The sequence below is a fragment of the Cyanistes caeruleus genome, chromosome Z (assembly GCF_971803275.1).
Source record: "Cyanistes caeruleus chromosome Z, bCyaCae1.hap1.1, whole genome shotgun sequence".
In the NCBI taxonomy this organism is placed as follows: domain Eukaryota; kingdom Metazoa; phylum Chordata; class Aves; order Passeriformes; family Paridae; genus Cyanistes; species Cyanistes caeruleus.
Genome location: NC_141732.1, coordinates 35,443,380 through 35,464,507, shown reverse-complemented (window position 1 = coordinate 35,464,507; position 21,128 = coordinate 35,443,380). Strand labels below are relative to the sequence as shown.

The following is a 21,128-nucleotide window of genomic DNA, read 5'->3' as shown; positions in this document are numbered from 1 at the left end:
AAACAAGAATTTCCTAATATTTTAATAGATGCAGGAGGCTGCATGACAGTTAGAGTTAAAAACTTATGGATTATGCTTATGCTCCAGTACATCTATAACAAAATGCTGAACCATATTTCAGAATATCGAATCTGGGGAGCAGTGAACCCTCAAATAGTTTCTTGCCAAGTCAGTTTGCTGGTTCATTGGCCTGTCACCTGTGCATCTGTGTCCGTAGAGGGTGGTAGCTCATTGCTCCTCCTGTAAATGACCTCCAGGTCTTTATTTTTAAATCAGAGAATTAATAGACTACATCTCTGAAGGCAGAATGTAGCTGTGGTGAAATTTACATTCAAAAGACTATTCTCCAGTGGTTCCTGGATAAGAGCAAAATTATCATTCAGTCCTTAGGATGACTATGCAGAATCTACAATGGCAGAATCTAGAATGGCAATCTAGAATCTAGAATGGCAGTGCTTGGTCTGGTGATAACTAAAGAAGCAACACTGCTGCTGTAGCTTATCCTCCCTTGTGCAGGGAGACTCCCCTGAGTGATCTCCAAAGGCCCCTTCCAGCCTCACATTCTGTGTGTGTGTTCTGATAATGCCCAGATTTTACAGACTTAGCCATTAGAATATGGTGCCTAAATAATTTGTGCCTGGTACATCGTTGTGTAAGAAATTAGCTGGTCAGTTCTTGACCTCTTTGATTTCAGGCCGCAAGATGTTTGAACCCAGCTCTGAGATCTTTCTCCATGACTCTCAAGGACCAAAGTGAAGCTGTAGTTCTCTAAATGATCTTTCTTACTGTTTTCAAAGACAGATGAAATATTTACTATTCTTCAGTGCAGAGGGGGCTTGCCTGGTCACCATGATCTTGAGAGGGTAATAATTGGGAAGTAGCCTTGCAATGGCATCAACAGGCTCTCTCAGCACTTGCTGATGCAGTCTTGCTCACCGACCTACAGAATCAATGTAGCTCATGTGCTCTGAGAAACTACTGGAAATATTAGTTCTCAATGTTCCTGTTTCTAAGCACTTTATCATAGTAAGTCTTAAATTAAAGTAATTTTGTCCTTTATTTTCCTACTTTGTGTTTTATTAATTTTATTTGCTACTTTTCTGCTTTGTTTATGAAAATATGTCGCTTTGTTTGGTTTCTAGTAACTTCTTCGTTTATAGCATTACTATTAATGTGCTCATGCTGACCAGTTACTTCTCACTGTTAGAGACTAAAAGAAGATAAAAAAAACCTGAGATGTTTGGGGTTTTTTCTGTCAAGAAGATTCTGTTCCATGAATTGTTTTAGTGAGGAAATACATACTTCTGGAATCTAGAGATTCAATTTATCCATGTTCACATCATGCTCTTTTTGGGTGAAAACTATAAAGCCTAATTCATGTAAAGCTTAACATCAAGACTCCTTTAAATGCAATTTCTAGTTCTCCTCAAATCACACTCTGAAATTCTGTAGTTTGACCGCAGCTCAATGACTGCAATGCAAACAAAAAGTTTCACTTCTCTCCTAATATCCAGTGTTGTAGCTCAAAAAAGGCACTCTAGTTGTGATATCAGATACTGTAGTCACTGGCAAAGCTTATATTTCAGAAACATCACTTATGGCCAACACACACTTTCATGATATTGCCAAAGGCGTTAGAAATGATGTTAGGTGATGAGGTTGAGAAAAGAGCAAATTACTGCCTGCACTCTGAGGGTCACAAATCTTGTCATAGTGGGTATACTATAGATTTGTTTGTGGGTATATTACAGATTGTTTTAATAGGCATGGACGCATCATTTTGTTTAAGGTGCCATCTTCTAAAAAAATTCTATAGTAAGACAAAGTCAACACCTATACACCATGGCCTTAATGGTTTTCCCAGTTTGCAGTGTTTGGTCTGGAAACACTAGGAAAAAACAAGCCAGCCAAACAAGAAAAGCAAGCATACAGTTTATAATTTCATGCACATTCTTTTAGTTTGTTACTTTTGTTTCTGGGCAGTTGATCCCCAGTTCCAGGGGTCAGATAGGAAGTCCCATTACTCTCTACAACACACAACAAAGGCCCATACAAAGTAATTTGTGGTTAAACTGGAAACAGAGTTTATATTTCAGATAGACAAAATGCACTCATGTAACTACATAACCCTTGAACTGAAACAAAGCAAATCTAAAATGCTGACATATTTTCCATTAACTCAGGCTTAGCATCTGGAAAACATAGCTCCCAGAGCCAAGCACAGCCCCTGTCTTGGCACACAATAAAAGCTCAGTGGTTTGTAGATCATGGAGGGCTTGTGCCATATCAGATAGCCCATTTCCAATGGCATTTTTAGAAAGATGGAAGATTGTCTCATGGCTTGTTCTTTGTTGGGAAGGAAGAAAGAAAAGAGGGTAATATGCAGGTATTTTAACAGTTACATTCATATTACATGCATATTTGTGAAGGTAAAGATTGGTTTGGTGTCTTTAGTCTTTGGATAGGTGAATTTTTAAGTACTTGTCTTTGAAAGTTAAATGTTCAGCTATTTGGTGCAAACTTGAATTTGGCATGGGCTTCCCAAGCTTTTTGCATACTCTTTGACCTATGACTTCACACCTTCAGGAAGACAGAATCTTTGTCATTTCATCAGTTTTTTGTCAGTGTTTTGAGCCACCCAGTTTGATACCAGTGTGTCTTGCGACCAGCACTCATATTAAAGCTTCTCCTTCCACCCAGCTCCTACTCAAGTTTCCACTCTCATCTGTTGAAAAGACACCTGTGTGCTTTCGAGGAAAACCTTTCAGAGAGAAGAGGCAGCTTGGAGCAATGCATAGGCACATGCTGACTAGAAGCCAATCACCTCTGCTGTGACCTTCCTGCTCACAAGTTGCATGGACTTTTCAAGGCTGGGCACCCAGCCTCTACTCCTCCTACCTTTACTCTGTGCTGTTGTGGCCTCACCTTGGGTGCTATGTACACTTGTAGGCACCTCAACGTAAGAGAGGCATTAAGCCATTAATGTCCAGAGGAGGGCAATGAAGACAGTGAAGGGCTGTAAGGGGAAGCCATTCAAGCAGTACCTGAGGTCGGCTGGTCTGTTCAGCCTGGAGGAGACTGAGGGGGGATTTGAGTTTTCAACATCCTCACCAGGGGAGATGGACGGGCAGGCACTGATCCCTTCTCTGCGGTGACCACTGACAGAACCTGAGGGAATGGCCTGAAGTTGTATCAGAGATGCTTTAGGTTTCGTATTAAGAAAAGTGTCTTTACCCAGAGGGTGTTTTGGCACTAGAACAGACCCCCCCAGGGAAGTGGTCACAGCACCAAGCCCGACTGAGCTGAACAAGTGTCTGGACAATGCTCTCAGGCACATGGTGATTCTTATGGGTGTCCTGTGCAAGGATAAGAGTCGGACTCGACGATCCTGATGGCTCCCTTCAAACTCAGCGCACTCTGCAGTTCCATGACCGGGACGTGGCTTAGGCCCAGGCCTGGCGGGGGCTCCGGACCCCCTTTCGCCGGCCCCGTGGCCCGGGGGAGGGAAGGAGGGGGCGGCCGGCGCCGTGCCCGGGTGAGCGCCCTACGCGCATGCGCCGCGAGTGCGGCGCCCCCGCTCGGCTCCGCTCGGGCCGCACTCGGCTATTTCCGCCTCTTTGTTTTAAACTCCGGGCCGAGCCCTTTAAATCCCCCTTTTTTTCTTTTTAAAAATTTCTTGGGAAGGGGAAGAGGGGCCGGTGTTTCCCTCCGCCTCGCGTTTCCGATTCCTCTGCTCTCTACCCTGCGGTGGCGCCCGGAGAAGGACGGGCCGGGGAGCGGAGGGTCGGCGGCGGCGGGGGGAGCCCCCGCTGTAGCCCCGAGCGGCGGCCGCGCCCCCCCCCCGTCAGGTCAGTGCGGGGCCGGGGGCGGCGTGGGGGTCCCGGCCTTGCCCCGCCGAGGGGCTGGACGGCAGCCGAGGGGCTCGGGGGCGGGGCGGGCCCGCTGCCCCCCCGCCCGTCTGCGGGGTATTTGCGGTGTGGGCTGCGGGGTGAAAGGAGGGGGCCGGGAGGTGCGGGAGGTGTAGGCCGAGGGTCTTCTCCGCCCGACGGCGTGGGGGGCTGCGGAGGATCGGGCCGGGGTTGGGGGGGGGCCGCACTGGAACTTTCGGGGCGGGCGTGGGGTGGTCACAGGCGGGGTCGGGGTTCTGTGGGGTTCCTCTCCCGAAACTGTCAGGGAGTCTCCGTGGGCCGGGGGAGTGTCTGTCCCTGTCCTGCTGCGTGTGCCCACCGCGGGGGAAGGTGGCTGTCGGCTGCTGGGGGAGAGGAAACCCCCACACCCCTCGCCCCACCCGTTCCTACCCTCGGGAGGAGTTGCCGGCTGTGTGGAGGGGCCTGGGCAGGGGGCAGAACCCCAGGGCTTGGGGAGAAGGGGTCTCGTTGAGTGGAGGGGTGAAGATGGCGTTTCCAGTAAGGTGGAGATAGAGGGGACACGTTCCTTCGGTGTGCGACTTAAGCCGTGCAGGTATGTGGCTCCAGTGCTGTGTATATGGGATACGAAGTCGTGGGAAATAGGAAATTAATTGATAATCATAGGTAAAGTATAGGGGCTTGGATTGTTTTACAGTCTAAGGACAAATATGCATATATGCACACACGCATGCATATATGTGTGTGTGTATTCGGTATTAAGAAATTCGGAAAGTTTTCTAAACCACCGAGTTCTAGTAACTTGTGGTGTCACATTTGGCCTTGTAAGTTGGTCACTTTTAGCTTGAAAGCATTGGGTGTTACTTCAGTGTCCTGTGAGGAAAGTTTTGCATGTCCCAAAGTTAATAATGTTCAAAGGAGGTTTGATTATTGTGGGTTATCAAGTGCTTGGATGTTCTTTTGCTTTCACATATTTGCAATTTCTCCTTTTTTTTTTTTTTTTTGGTTACAAAACTGTGCAGGCTTTCTGTCAGATCAGTTTAGACTCTTCCTGCTTTCTGTACAAAATGCATGTCTCTGAGAAACCAGTTCAAGACATTCTGGTTTATTACCCCTACATCCTCTGGAATGTTCTGAAAATATTTTCTTTGGTATTTTTTTGAAATAATACTGTGTATTTTCTTCCAGAGTTTCACAGAAGAATTAAGCTTGTGGATAAAAAGCTTTGAATTAAAAAAAAATATAAAAAATAAAAAAAAAAAAAAGCTGAAATGAGCCTTTATGTTTAAGGAGCATCCCATGTATGTGTCGTCCATTCTAGATCAGTTTTGTTTATACTGAATGAAAAATAAAGCATATGCTAGATATGTTGTTAATGGTTATTTTAGTACTAAGTAATGTGCTGTTTAAAAATTAGTATTAATTTGGGATAGGATACTTGTGAAGTTTTGCTTTTATTCTTTTAGTGCAAATCAGATTAGAATAAACTGATACTCATCATGTGTTTAATAAAGGTGCTCTGAAAGTCATAAAATTCTTTGGTAACAAGGGGAATAGAAACAGAAACTTTGTACCCTTTCAGTAGCTTTAGTATTTCTGTTAAAGCTATGCTTGCAGACAGTTTATAATGTGTTTAAGGGACTACAGAAGCTGTGCAGAACCCAAGCTACTTGGTGAAAACACATAAGGTGTACTAGAAGAGGGTCAAGTGACTTTCTAGAGATGCATAGGTGCACAGTGACAGAAAGCTTGGAAATAAAACATTTCATAAAACAATTTTTGAGGAAAATCTATTGGATTTCTTTCTGTGGGCTGATCTGGCTGCTTTGATCTTGTTACTCTTCTGTCACCATAGAAAATCAAGACTGAACACTTGGAAATGTTGTAATAAAGTCTACTTAGAGTTTGTAATTATCCTAGCCTAATACTAATGCCAAGAATGGCAGAAATTAATTACTATGATATGAAAGATTTCTGCTACTGAGAGACTGTAAAGTACAGCATTTAGTCACTGCAGCGGTCCTGCTCTTACATCTCCTGTCTACTTATGCAATTTAGAGGAGGTCATCTCAAAGCTCTGTATTTGAGATACAGGTAAGTTCTCTCATCAAGAGCCATTCTAAACTTACTTTAATAGCTTTCATTTCTGTTTTCCCATATGGTCATTTAATCTAGGTATTGTGGCCTTTTTAGCTTTTGTCATGTAATGAACTTCCAGGATTGAAATTATTCTGGATTCAATTCCTGAACTCCTTGGGCAGTACTGTGGGAAGAAGTTGAAGCATTTCCATTGAAACTCTTAAGTGGAGCTACTAAGCTTTAAGCTACAAAATGGATGTGGACATGATGTTTTGAAAAACATGCATATTGATAACATTTCACTCTGTAATTTAGATCTTAAATTATGATACCAGCTTACAAGAAAGTATAAGGACGTCTTGTATTTTATAAAAGAAATATTTTCTCTGCTTCCTGCTTTGGAACTGCATGTTTGATACATGTATGTAGTAATTCAGTAGTTAGTAAGTGAAAGCTTGTTTTGATAGTAGTGTTTGGAGATGCAGTTGATTTAAGACTGTCAGCATTCCTGAGAGTTTATTAATGTAAACTCTAGTCTCTTTTTTCAGTGCTGCTAAAGATGTTTAATGATGTTTGAAACTTCTCTGATTTACTAGGTTAGGTTTGCTGTCATGTTTAAAGAAAATGTGAAGGACAGTTTGACGAGTAGGTTAGAAGCCAGGTGGAAGGTGACCATGTCTTTTAGCTTATACAAGACTTATTTGGAAGCTCTGTCTTGAAGTAGTTTTGCATTTGTCACACCTCCCTTTTTAAAATTTAAGCTTGCTGTATTCAACTGCAAGTATGTGAAAATCTTATATGCAGTACAAGAGAAAAAAGAAGCAGATTATTCTGTGTTAAAAGCAATCTTACCTATTGTGATATGTAACACAGTTTTATAGCTAACTGAAGAAACACTATAAATAGTGGTTTGTTCTATAATTGCTTTGAAGAGTCTGGAGAAAACTTGCATCTCTTACTGAAATTTCATAGAATCACAGGATGTTTGGGTTGGAAGGGACCTTGAATATGATTTTGTCCCTACTTCGCTGCTGTGGACAGGGACATCTCCCACTAGACCCAGGTGCTCAGGGCAGCATCCAAACTGGCCTTGAACACTTCTAGGGATGGAGCATCCACAGCTTCTCTGGGCAACCTGTTTCAGTGTCTCACCACCCATACAGAAAAGAATTTCCTTGTAATATCTAGTCTACACCTCCTGTCTTTCACTTTGAAGCCTTTCCCTCTTGTCCTGTCCTTACATGCTCTTGTAAAAAATCCCTCTCTTTTCTCGTAGCCTGCCTTCAGGTACTGGAAGGCTGCGACTAGGTCACCTAAAGTTTTTTCTTTTCCAGGCTGAGCAATACCAGTTTGCTGAGACCCCAGAGCTGGATGCAGGGTTAGGGTTAGACCCATGTGGGATCTCACCAGAGCAGAGAGGCAGAATCCCCTGGCTGGCCACCACCGGCACCCCCGAGTTCTTCTCCCCAGGGCTGCTCTCCATCTATTCATCCACCAGCTTGATTGGCACAATAAGGCTTCCAGGTCTGAATGCAGCTCTGAGCACTTGCTCTAGAGTCCCTGACCTTGGGAACCCCCTGTACAGCTTGATCTAGTGTTTACCCCCACACTTACCTCAGTTACTGCTCGTGATGCTGCCTCATTGACTGAAAATTAGCTTTTCTCAAGTTAATTTTACTGACTAAGTTCATCTATACTTAAATCAACAGAATATGAAATTGAAATACTCAGTGTGATGGGAACTAATTGGACAAAAAAACCTTGTGTGCTACTGAAAGTTTGATTGAAGTTTGTAGAGACCTGAAGTCTTTAAATCATACCGGAGAGCCAGCACTGTAGGAACTAATAAACCAGCAGTGAGTTCTTCAATGACACTATTTTCTTTCCCCTCTCTGCCTTTTCTTATTTCTCCTTAATCAGAAACAGTACTTTAGACTAGGAATTTCAAAGTGTATGTAGGAACTTAAGGGTCTCTTTATTCCTTTGACAAACACAACACATACTTTTCAAAAGTAGGGGGTGGTACAGATCATTAAAAGTAGGGAGAATGACGAACTCTGGTGAGCTCAAGTTACTTGTTCTTTGTGTCAGAAAATGACTGTTCTCACAGTTATGACTGCCTTTTTGAAATCACAATTATAAGTTGATGGAGCCAGTGGGGGAAATTGTTGAGGGGGTGAGAACTGGAGTAAATCAAGGTATGTGTGGTAGCATTACGATAGGGCAGAGATTGTAAGGAAGAAATATGCAAGAGTGATAATTAGTCTTTTTTGTAGTTTTGTTGCCAGCAGAGGAACTTCTTTATAGTTCTGACACTGTTTTTCATCTCTGCAAAGTGGCATGGAGGAGACTTATTCTCCCTGCAGACATTTATTTTGGATGATTTTGAGAAAACTATTTTTCTCAAAATATTCTGAAATTTTAACTGACAGTAACTTAGAACTTTGTCTACATTAAAAAGGTCTGTATTCTGGCAGTAGTTAGGATCCTTCTTGTTTGGTACTGAGACTGTCCTTACTGGTGGAAACTGTTGGTTTATGGATAGTGTAAGTTCATTTTGATTTAAGACAGAAAGCATTCTCTATGTATTTGGTGTCAATGAGAAAATCCTGTGCAGTACCTGTGTAATTAAGAGAGGAAAAGTTAATTTTTTAGGTTAATGGAATGAGTTTGATGTTATTTGCTAACTTGCAAATGGCTGTTTTGTCAAGCTTTTCACTTAAGAACTTTGTTTCCTCCCTACATAACCAGACAGCATATAATACCTTCTCTAGTTGATTATTATCCAGTAACATCACAGTTATTATATATAATGCAGATTTTGTGTGAATTATGCTGGTACAGGTCATCCTTTTTCTTCTTTTTCAGTATGTGTGCAAACAATATAGTTTTTGTAAACGTAAATGTCATTTTTTCATGCAAATGTGTCAGTGTTTTCATTTAATGTGTTGTGCTATACAGTTTTTTTCTAGTTTGTCACCTGAAAGAACAAGCTGAAAGATACAGTAAAGCCGGCTAAATTATAAATTCTTCATTTATGAATCATTGTATGTAACACATATTGCTGTATTTGAACTATTGAGTTCATTGAGTATTGATTGGCATAATGAAAGCCATGGGTCAGTTGATTACTTAGTTAAAGGACATTGCCAAATTTATTTTAAATGACTGGACAAAACGTTTTTATGATAAAAAATTATTTGTTGTACTGAGCAATGGCAATCATTAGAACAGATCTGAGGAACAGGATTTTTTGGGTTGTTTTTTTTCCAATATAGTGCCATCCTTTGTTCCTCCAGAGTGACTTTTCCCAAAAATTATTTGAACATGGAGACATTTAGAAGCTTAAGCTCTTCCTCGGCACTAGTAATCAAGATGGTCTGGGATCTTAACTCCTGCATTTCAGATGATTGTATTTCATACTTTTTTGTTGTGATAATAACTGGATTTTTCTTTCATTTATATTTTTTTCCCTAATATATAAATTACGTTCTAGACACAAGGACTCAGATATTGATTTCAGGATTCAAAATAGGAGGAGGTAAAGGGATTTTTTATGTGCTGTGTAAGTATCTAATAATGCATTTTCCTGAAAGTATATATGCTCCTTTTCCTACATCCAAGTATTTACATTTCAGAGCACAGTTTCTGTTAAATCTATACCTGTTAAAGATACTTGTAATAGTATTTCATCACTTTCTTAAAGTGTTAACACACTGTATTCAAACCCATCTTCTTAATGCTTGAAATGGTATTCTTTCCATTTTTGAGTTATTCCTTTTCTTTGAGGTCTGGACCCCACACCAGATTGTTTCTGTCTGTAATTAGGAAAGCCCCCCCAGCTGCAAGTGCTAGAGCAAGTGATTAATCTTTCTTGCTTTAGCATTGTACTAATTGGTTGTTTACTGTCTGTTTTTTAAGCTTTACTGAACCTTTTTAGGAAAAAGCAAACATAACTTGTTAAATGCTCACTTAAAATTTCTTACCCACATGCACAAGTTGTCCTTGCCATGTACAAAAGACTACACTTGTGGAAAAGTTCTTTGCTGTGAAAAGTGTAGTAAAAAATTACACTCTTGAGTGAAATCCATGGTCTTAAACATTTACCTTTTTTAGTAACATTTGCATGGATTTATTTAATTTGTTGAATGAAATGAGTAATTAAACTATCTTCTCCTTGTAGCAGTTTCCTTAAACTAATTGCAAAGTAGACTTGCATCTTAAGTAAATTTAGGCTTTAAGATCATGCTTTTTTAATTGGTTTGCCATAACATGATGATTACTTCACAGATATTTAGTTCGAATATTGGCAAAAGAAAGTTCTCTGATTTATGCTTATACTGTTCTCAGACAAATTGCAGATGCCCAATATTTTTCTATTTTCTTTGAAAAATCCATGTGGGTCTTTTCTGTTATTGAAGTACTGTGATAATAACATATTTTACCAAAAGTTTCAGTCTAACTATTATTGCGTAGGAGTAGTTGAATTGAAATACTTTTTAATGACATGTATACTTGTTAATAGTAGTGTCAGGCTTGGTAGCACCAGAGTAAGTACTTTATTTGCATATCAGTTTATTAATTTTTTGTTTCTAGTCTTGTACTTCTCTTTCTTGATTGACTAGAGTGAGGTAGAAATCCCTCCCAGGATCAGGGTATTCTGCAACAATTTCAGAAGATTTGTGTTTATATTAGTAAAATACTTAATTTGTTATTCTTTGACCATTTGCCACAGGGAAAGTAGCCTAGACTTGTATGGGCTTGTATTAGATATATTGTAAATGGCACCACACCAGGTAAAAAGGACTCTGGGTGGAGCAGTTTTCTTCACCTTCTTGCTTGTGAGATTCTTTGAAGTTTTGATAAAAGTCACCAAAAGCAGTCTGCACCTATGTGCTATTAAGTGAATTTTGGCGCTTCAATGTTTTGTTTTACTCTCTTGGAAATACGTAGGTGTAAAAATTACTGTATTAGTTGCAGTCATTTTTAATGTAACATTTTAGGGATAATCTTAGATACTGCCACTGGAAATTGTTTATCTTAATTTGTTTTCTCTAATCTCTAGCAATTACTCAAATTATGTAAGGTTATTTTGTCCAAACAATAATAGCTCTTGGGTTGTGTGATTATGATTAAAAATGGCTTGAATTTGGACAAAGTTTTGCAGATACATGGAGGATAATATTTTGTTTATTTTCCCACTGGTTTTGGTGGCTTTGGTTTTTCTTTTTTTTGGACAAAGATGTCTTTTACCGTGGGCTTTTTTCTAATTTACTGAATTTATCAATGCTATGGATTGAAAATAATTGTAGAACTAATTCTTTACATAAGCAATTCTGTGATCAAATATGTAAATCAGTTATGGTCTTCAAATGAAATATTTTTGCTGCTTCCGTTAGGGAAGAGAAAGTACATCCTGCTCCCATTCTTCAGTTCTTCTCTCCATCACTCCACCAAATGGGTCAAATTACTTTCTTAATGGAACTTGAGGTACACTTTCAAAGCTAGTGCTCTGTCAGAGAATTTGTTCTCCAAGTCACAAGCATTAGTTGCTAATGAATTGAATTTCTGGAGGTGTTTGGAAAGTGTCATAGTTTTTTGTTTTTTGATTTTTTTTTCTTAGTCTTTAGAATGGGAAATTTAGAGTATAAGTACATGTGAAAAGTTTCTGAAGTCCTCTTGTGTAGCTTCCATTATTAGACTTGCTGTTACCTTAAGATATATTCACTGTAAGAGTGAAGAGAAGGGAAAAATGAGCTGCTTTTGCTTCCCCCCCCAAGCTTCCTTAGCCGTTTATGGCTTCTCATAAGTAACCTTTTTTTCGACTTACTCATCCATTATCGCCATCTGCAGAGTTTGACAATTTTAGCATTCAAATGGAAAAAAAAAACAAATTCAGCTCTCGTCTCCAAACTTTCATCCAATAACCAAAGGAATTATTTTTTTTTCTTATTCCTCTGAAATGACTTCTTTCTAGTATGAAGAGATCTATACATGGTAAATCCTAAGAGCAGAAAGTCTTCCAGATGCTCAGGATTTGCTTTGTGGAGATCGCTGGGAGACATGGTCCTTTCTGACATTGTTAACCAAACCTTTACTGGTGCATGTTCATTGTGATGTGTGTTGTGTTCTGAAGAATGGAGGGAGGCAAGTGTCAGTGTGGGTGTCATCTTTTAAAAAAATACTACATTTTTAATGAAGTTGGTCAGTTAAGTTATTTTGATTGTCTCTTATGGTATAGTTCAGTCACCAGAAGCAGGTCTTCTTGAATTGCAGAGAAGGACCAAATTCAAGCCTACAGATACTACTAGCAGGTTGCAGTGGTTAATAACTTTCAGTGAAAGATTTTCTTCTCTCTTTGCTGTATGTTATACATCCATCTAGAATTTGAAATTTTTTGTAGGAGGCAATAGGATCTATGAAAGTAATTTGGCATTAAGAAATTATTGAGGGTAGTTTAAAAGTATATCTGGAATACAATTATTAAGATAAGTACCAGAGATAGTGTTTATTTACTTATTCCTTGCATGGACTGTCAGACTCTGTTTAAGCTGAGTCTTTTCAGAGAATAGTTTCTTGCTATGGTTTTTGAACAGTTTGTATCAATGTGCAGCTGAACAGTTTTGTGTGGAAAGGGCTGTCTCTTTGAATGTTAATTATCAATTCTCTAAGTTCAGTGATGTTTCTAATGATAGATACCTTTTTATACAGACTGAATAAAAGATAATTACAAAAAGCTGTAGCTCATCAGTGACCTGCCACTCCTTTCTTTGTAATTTGCTGATTTCTGATCTTAAAGTGTGGGTTAGAAAAATTTGTCAGTATATCAGAAACTCATTATGTCCATGTGAAATGCTGTCATGACTCCTCACAGCGTAAAAGTAATTTCAGACATTATTTTAGTCATTATTTGTCTGCTTTTATACTAGCTTTCCACATAGGTATTGTTACTTTGTTTCACCTGTTAGTGCTGTCTTTTTTACTTGAAGTTTGCAAGAGCTAGGTGGTTGTTCGGTTTCTGTTCCAGTTTCTTTATTTTCACTAACAATATCCCATTCCTTTCAAAGTTGATATCAATGTCTGGTTTTAAAGGATTCTGAGTTTTGTGCAAAGAGCTAAATGTAGAATATGTCTTCAACTCTTCTTTGGACTAAAACTATATTCTAGAGACTGTAAAGTACCATTACCAGGACTGGATAGGGAAGAGCAATTTCACTTTTGCACTTCTCAAGTATCTGATTCCAGAGGGACAGGCCTCTGTTTGGCAAAATGTCTACAGGCAAGGCTGAAAAGGGAAACTTCTACTAGCTGGATTGTGTGATTTTTTTGTAGTGTTGCAGCAGTGCTGATGTGCCTGTAAGAGAAGCTGGTAACTGTTTACTTTCTCTGGGATTCAGGTAAGCAGCTGGTATTTGGCAATTTAGCAGGGTTTCCTTGGCTACTCCTTCCAGATTAAACCGTCACTCTTAATGAACCCAGGGAAGGAAATGCAGACTATCATTTTGACAGATCTTAATAATGTATGCTGTTAAAACAGCACTTGAGAATTATGTCTGTCCAGCAGGTCAGTGGATGTAGCTCTTCTTACGCCTGCCTCTTTTCCTAAAGTTTCTGCCTCCTTTTTCGCTATATGAAGCCTGCACTGCCATAAAGTTGCCTTCATCATTCATTTGTGATAGTATCTGTTAAAATAAGCACCTGATGTGTAAGAAGGTTTTGCTTCCAGGGATTAGAGAGGAGAGGAGTGGACAGTTCCAATCAGTATTTTCTAAAACTGCAGAAGTGAGTTTGTGTAGGCTCTTGCACAAGTGAAACTAATCTCCTGGTGAGATTTTGTTGATTTAGTAATTTAGACCTTTCAGCTCCTGCATACTGCCAAGCAAATTTTCTCCATTTGAAATACCAGCAAATGTCACATCATGGCAGTGTTTAGGTCACAGCAAAGAATTCAGATGTAAATGCTGAAGCCTTTCATGCTGTTGTTGTCCACTGTCAGCAATGTTCTTCATTGACACTGACAGACAAGAATAGTGATGGTGTAATGGTGTCAGTCTGCTGGTATCAGAGTTCGAGGAAGTATCTGTTAATAACAACTTCGATGCAACAACATGTGGAATTATCAGGTTTTCTTGAACAGTGATGCATTATTAGACTGCAGTGAAGAAAAATCTCAACAGTTAGACTTTGGAAATCTTTTCTTTCTGCAACATTGACAGTGAAATATAAAAACAAACCCCAAATGCACAAACCTACCAACAGTGTAAAACAAAATAATAAAAAAAACCTCAAACCAAAACCCAGTAAAACAGAAAAAACTTTGTTAACTGCAGGTGTTTTTTCTGTGAAGTGTCATTTCATTGAGGAAGATAATGCATGTTTTCATATTGTTAGACATCTGACTTTTTCCCTTTGTTCCTACATGCATGCAAAACACCAGATCTAATGATGACAAAGAAATGAAAATAAGTAGAATGTGGGTGCTTTAAAGGTATAATTCTTTCTACAAGTGTAAGTTTTCAAATGCTGTTACCCTGCTGAGAATATTTTGAACTGGAAAGTGGAGTAATCCTCATTGCTGAAGTCGTTCAGACTTGGAAGTGTAGTAGTTGTTTTTTATGAGCACACATAGCAACACAAAGAAATTTCAAAGATGCCAGGCTCATGTCTTTAATTATTTCATTAAGCCTGCCACAAGCATGAGTGGAATCTTTCCTTCACATAATGGGAGCAATCCTAAGTACAAACATAGTAAGACAAATTCAGAACATATGAAATGTGAGAGACATAGCTGATGAAATGTAGTTATGAATGTCTTCTGTGTTTTGGTCGAAGATACTTCGAGATCTCTCTGCTGTCTGCTGGTTCTAATGGATACAGCACCTAATTGCTGAAAGGTTGTAAAGATTAAAAAGAAAACCTCTTAAGATGGCTGGGTTAGTAGTTCAGGACTTTATGTTCCTATTTTTATTTAATATGGCAAAAGTGGTATGTTCATCATGTCAAAATAAGCTCAGATCTTAAAAGCTAGAATTTTACTCTATTGAAAGGATGTGGTTTCATGCTTATAGGGTGAGTGTAGGCATTTTTTGCCCTTAGTCCTCCCTTGTTCAAACTACTATTTTTCACTTTCCTTTTTATTACCTGTTAATGCATCCATTTCTTTTGTAATTCCTCTCATCTATTCCTTCTTCTACTAGAAGCTTATTTTTTTTTCATTCTAATGGCAGCCTTCCTTTTAGGGTTTTTATATTGAAGGCTGTTATTTGAGTGCAATTTGCATTGGTACAGAGGGAGAAAAGGAGAGTTCTGCTAGGTTTGATTTGCCCAGGTTGCTGTTTTTTCCCTGCCTTTGTAGGGTTGACAAGTGCTTATTCGTTGCCCTTGATTCTTCAGAGGACAAAAGGGCCTAAGGGGTTTTTGTGCAGCTGAGGAATAGTGTCTCACATTTTTCAGACAGTTTGGCTGCTCAGTTGTGGGCTAATGTAAATGGCTTTCGGACCTCCACTGCTGGCTGTCCACTTTCTTTCAAGGGAAGTTTATCACATGTCATCAGTGGTACATGAATGAAAAAGACTTAACCATGAGAAACATATGTGTAGTAAAAGGCCTGTGGGGTTGACACTGAAGAAAGGTCTGTTAGAGTAGGAGTGGATGCTGCTTTGTGACAGGTGCACTCTCACTAATAAGTGAATATTTTTTTTCGTGGTATATTCCTGTATTTCCTGGAGTGGCTGACAGGTTTGCTTTAGCCCAAGTGTTAATGGGTTAATATATCATTGAAATTATTTGTTGGTCTCCTTGTTAAAAAAGGGAAGCCTTTAATAGTGTATTCTAGCATATATTTAAAAAGGAGAAATCTTCCAATCTTTGTAAATAACATGTCAAAGCCTCTTGTGGTTTAACTCCAGCCAGCAGCCAAATAGATCCCTGTATTATCAACATGGTTCAGCACACATCCAGAACACAGCCCCATACAAGCCACTGTGAAGAGAATTAGCTCTGCCCTGTTCAAAACCAGCAGATTCTACCCCTTATTCCATACCATTTACATCATGCTCAGGTGCCACACTATTCAGTACAAGTGCATTAACCACCATTCCATTTTCCACTCTTTGATAAAATACTCAGGTGTCATTCTCACAGTTTGTGGACCACCCCTGCAAAATGTCCATGATACATCCTTTGATTTTGTTTAGTCCGTGACTTTGGGCTCCATCTGTTGTGGTAGTCACTCAGGACAGGAGAGGAGATGCGTTGCATGCAATTACGGGGCACCAAAGCCAGCTCAGATTGTGTCACTGCTGTGCTTGGACTTCTTGGAAGGCTTGTCCTCTGTTGGTTTGAGTAGTCCTGTTATATTTATTCCTGTAACATACAATTCAGATAATGGAACAATTTAATGATATATCCATTATAATCTCTACACCTGATCCTTTTGGGTGTATAGGGTCTAATATTGCAGTGAACTCTTATTCTTGTCCCCAACCTGGTTGCAGCAAGGGGTCCCTGTTAGAGTCCACTGTTAGTGGAGTTCACATCATAGTCCTCCTGAGGCTGCAGGGACACAGCCTCCTTCACCATGGTCTTCACCACAGGCTGCAGGGAGCTCTCTGCTTCCCCTACTCCAGTGTGAGGTCCCACTAATGGGAAACAATTGTCCTTGAACTTGTCCAATGTGGGTCCTTGCCACGGGCTGCTATTGTTCATAAACTGATTCAATGAGAGTTCCCCATGGAGCTACAGGTCCTTCCAGAAACCCTGCTCCTGCATGGGCTTCTTACAAGGTCTCAGCTTCCTTAAGGCATCTGTCTGCTCCAGCAGGGGATTCTACCTGGGCTGCGGGTGCATGGTCCTCCACCATGGAAGCATTCACACATTGCCATCTCCAGCTCAACTTCAGACTGAAGTTCAGCCTGTCAGCACAGCAGCACTACCCTGGCCATCTGCCAGCCCAGGCACATTGATGTGGTGTTACCAGTGTTCCCAGGGACAATTCATTAATGTGAGAAGCAGCGCAGCAGTACAGAAAGCAGCAAAAAGCAAGCACTAGTAAGCAGTTGGTTCTTAACACACATCAGGAAAGCAAGCCCTATGGCAACCACAGGAGGCTGCTGTTTACCAGCTGAACTGTACTAACAGCTATATATTCAGTCTGATATGTCCCAATGGAATCTGTCATTATCTTGAGCCCTTTGTGCCTCACGTCTGGTGCGAAAAAGGACTGTCATGGTTTAACCAAGCCTCACACAGCCTCTCACTCATGCCCCTGGAGCAGGAAGGAGGAGAGAATTGGAAGAGCCTACTCTAGAAAAACTCATGGGTTTAGATAATGGCAGTTTAACAGGAAAAGCAAAAGCTGTGCATAGAAGCAGAGAAAATAAGAAGTTCACCACTACCCATGGGCAGTTTTTCAGCCAGGAACAGGGCCCCATCACTTTTAACTGTCACTTGGGAAGACAAATGCCATCATGCCAAATGTATCCTTTCTTCCCCCCCCACCCCCCGCTTAGTATACTGAGCATGATGTCACTTTACAATTACATTTGTTTTGAGAGAGGAAAAAAAATGGAAAACGTTTTCAAAGCCGAAGTTTCAAGACTTCAAGTTAAGAATTGAGAGAATTAAATGCTGAAAGAAATGGAGGACTGAACAAGTAGTACTGTAAGTAGAAAGAAAAACAGCTTTTGTGCTCTATTGGTTAAAATCCTGCTGTAGTATTTAATATGAAATAAATAATGTGAAAATTATCAGGTTTGTTTTCACATTGCCAGACATGAGGATTGTCTGGGGTAAGAAAACTGCAGCAGCAAGAGTTCCAAGGAGACTGAGTGTGTTGTATCACTGCTGCAATTGATATCTGAAAGAATTGAATGTCAGAATAATGAGAGACGTGTATGAACAGAGTGCATCTTAAGAGTCCTCCCAAACTTTCAGGAACAAAAGAACAATTTTGCAAGGCACCTGTATAATTTGAATTATATGGTACATGGATAGCTAATTTTCTGTAATTTGCTATCTGTACATTTGAATCCAGAAAGACTTCAGAATACCTGCTAACCACTTCCAGGTTATGGAGCAATTCTAGCAACATTTTCTTGTCATCTGTTGTAGCAGTGCCGAGGCAATTATTGGACAGATGGGTGAAGTTAAAAGCTTTAGTCACTTAATTTTTAATTATAGGTACTTTCTCAGGCCCTTCCAAATCTTTGTTTGGATTAATTAACCATCATCAAGTGCTGCTGTCTGGGCTTGATCTACATAGATATGTGTAAAAAGTGATTGCTAGTAAAGTGTGCCTTCAGTTGAATTGTACTTGACCTTCCTACTTTTTACCAGCTAGTAGCTTCTGGACTCTCACTACATACTTCCATTTTAAGAGCTGCTCTTTTACTGGTCTGCCAGTGTACCTGGACCAGTAAGTGGAGTCAGGTGACTGAAAACCTGAATTTTTAAGGGCTTTTTAATAGATACCAAGAGGAATTGTCTTATGACAATTACATGAATATTCTTCCTCTCTTTTCCAGAAACAGTTGATAGAGAAAATTATAATTTCTGGTAGACATCTGTGATGAAAGATATAAAAATCCTAGTACTCAGGCTATCATACAGTTACTTACCAGGGACACACATTTTTCTTGTCTTTGTTAATAAGTGGTTGATTTCTGAGGTTATAGCTTTTATTGTATGATAAGATGCTTTTATTGTGTGATTAGGATTTTTCAACAGTGGAAGTTAAAACATATATGTGTAAGTGGAACAAGGTAAGCAAATCACCATAGCTTAAAGATTTTGAGGAGTTGATGGTACAGATCCATAAGGTTTCTTGTTTCTTCATGCTTCTTGCTTCTTCAGGCCCTGGTTTTCTTGTCAGCATGGAGTCAGAGCAATCAGTTTAAATGTACACCGTCAGACCCAAACGACAGCTGAAAGACATTTGTTATTTTGAGTTGTCCATCTGTTCTGCAGAGGTCTTCATAATGAACATTAGAGTTTGTTTCAGCTTTGGTTAAGACCTTAAATTACTTCTCTGAAGTGCATGGATATTAAACATTCAAAAAGTGATGTGAAATCAGGTAGTAAAATCTCACTGAAGATTTTTTTTCTTCATGAGATTCAGGGCTGGTTTTGATCTCAGTTTTAATTCAAGAAGTCAGAGAAGTCAATGATCTCTTGGTCTCCTAGTCCATGTGAAACAAAGTGCTTTTTAATGACTTGTAGTTTACATCTCTAAATTCTCAACAAATAGGATGTTGGAATATATTCTTCAAGTCTGTGACAAATGTCTCCGAAACATTTTTGTCAAGACTTGATATGGGATAGCACTGAAGAGTAGTATTTACTTCAAAAGCCTCCTACCTCTAGCAGTGATTTTGATTTCTGATAATGAGCTAGATTTTATTTAGAGAAGGTCATAGTGGTGTTCATTACAGAAAGTAAGTTCACTACTTCAATAATGCTTTGCTTTTATAATATTTTAAGGCTTTAGAAATTTTGACACTCTTAAGACTGCTTCCCAGTTTTATCCATGCTTGTAAATGCATGTTGATTGGAAATGACCTCAGCACTAAAAAAGGAAATAGCAGAATATAAAGAGTAATCTGAATGTAATTAAATCAGTGTTTCTTTGTCAGAAGTTGGAAAATGTTTAGGAGGATAAAATCTTGCCAGACAAATGTTTTTATTCAAGCTATCTTGCAGAGAATTTTATCTGTTGTTGTACAAATATTTTTTTGTGTCCTTGTATTTGTTACTTTGTTCTTAGGGCTGTGTCAAGACCTTGTCATGAGCATCTCATGGGATGAACAGCTAAGCCTATTTTAATTGGAAGAAGAGTCTGGAAAGCACCTAAATTAAGATTTTTAAAGGAAGTGGTTTCACAGACTGCAGCCAAGCTAGTGGTGTTTCACTGCCAAACAAATTTCAGTTTTCACTGTGCAGTGCATCCTCTTTGCTTGAGCATTCTCAAGTTCTCCATTAACCTTCCTGTGAATAAGTGAATTTGGTAGTCCAGCAGAAGATCATCCACAGATTTGAGTCATTCCCAAAGCGTCTCTAAGCTTTGAAACAGCACTGCCTGCCTAGAAGTTACTGTTTTAATGTGACTCTATTAGGAAGTGCTTTGAACAGTACAGTGATGATATTTTAAAGTTCTGCTAATCAAGACAGGCTAGATGTCAGTTAGGAAAATATATTTTCTAATGTAAAGTGCAACAAAATATTTTTCTTGCAAGGAATTTTACTGACAATGTAATTTATAAAAGCTTTTCTAAGCAAAGGTTTAATTAACTAAATTGTATTTTAAATGTATACCATACTAGTCTATATAGGACTTTATGCACATACAGTAAAACACAAAGTAGTAGATACACAGTAGTAAGTCCATTTGATTTTTTGAAAATCCACCAAAATAAAGACAAATAATAACTGATACTTCAGAATTTTTAGACCATTACTTCACCTTTTCTAGTTGGATCATATTACAGTTTGATGAGATTCTCTTAGGTTTTCTATAACAAATTGAAACATCTGCTTTAAAGGACTGTTTTCCTGTTGTTGTAGTTCTTCTCTGTTTATGCTTCAGCTGCCTAAGTCTTATCAGAATAAAATGGAAATGGCCTACATTACCATAACATGATTTCAGATAGATACATTGAATACGTGCTGTTAGTGAAAGCAACTGTGTCAAAATGGTTTCTGTGGAAGACAAAGTAGTGGCTGAGCTGAAATACGAACTGTACGGGTTTGCATGAGTTAAGTGAGTTCTAAAAACTACGCCCTCCCTATTAACAGATGAGCACAAAAGTTGAGAAGAATATTTTTTTGTCTTATGACTCTTTGTATTTAGTACCTTTTTTTTTTTTTTCCTGGAGATGGTACTCAGTCTACCAGGGTTTGTAGAAGAAAGGTATAAAATTCTTGGTAATAAAATTCCATCCTCTTTCTAAATGGGCTTAATAGTGTGATAACTGACATTATAGTTAACTAACCATCCCAAATTTCAGTGATACAGAGTGCAAGCACAGCCAAAACCAGTACAAGGCACCAAGTTTTAAAGGTGTTTTGTTGTTTTCAAAACCTTTTTGTCTTGCCCTTTCTTTCCCTCTACTGATTCCTTTCCCTTTTGTGCTGCTGGCTCCTGCTCTGCCCACTACATTACTTGTCTCAGAGGTTAAAAGGAGTCAA

The 21,128-nt window shown here is 39.2% G+C and overlaps 1 protein-coding gene across 5 annotated transcripts in view; it reads left to right on the top strand.

Annotated features, from left to right (window-relative positions):
- The first annotated feature begins 3,561 nt into the window (after positions 1-3,561).
- PCGF3 (polycomb group ring finger 3) overlaps positions 3,562-21,128 on the top strand; it is a 55,493-nt gene continuing 37,926 nt past the window's right edge. Inside the window, exon 1 of one of the 5 annotated variants that reach the window (XM_086866758.1) lies at positions 3,562-3,848. The gene's annotated coding sequence lies outside the window, so the exon portion shown is untranslated. Of the gene's footprint in view, positions 3,849-3,915; positions 4,462-8,428; positions 9,487-21,128 lie in introns of those variants that run through there. The other 4 variants (XM_086866759.1, XM_023944967.2, XM_086866757.1 and 1 more) reach the window with 4 other exon arrangements.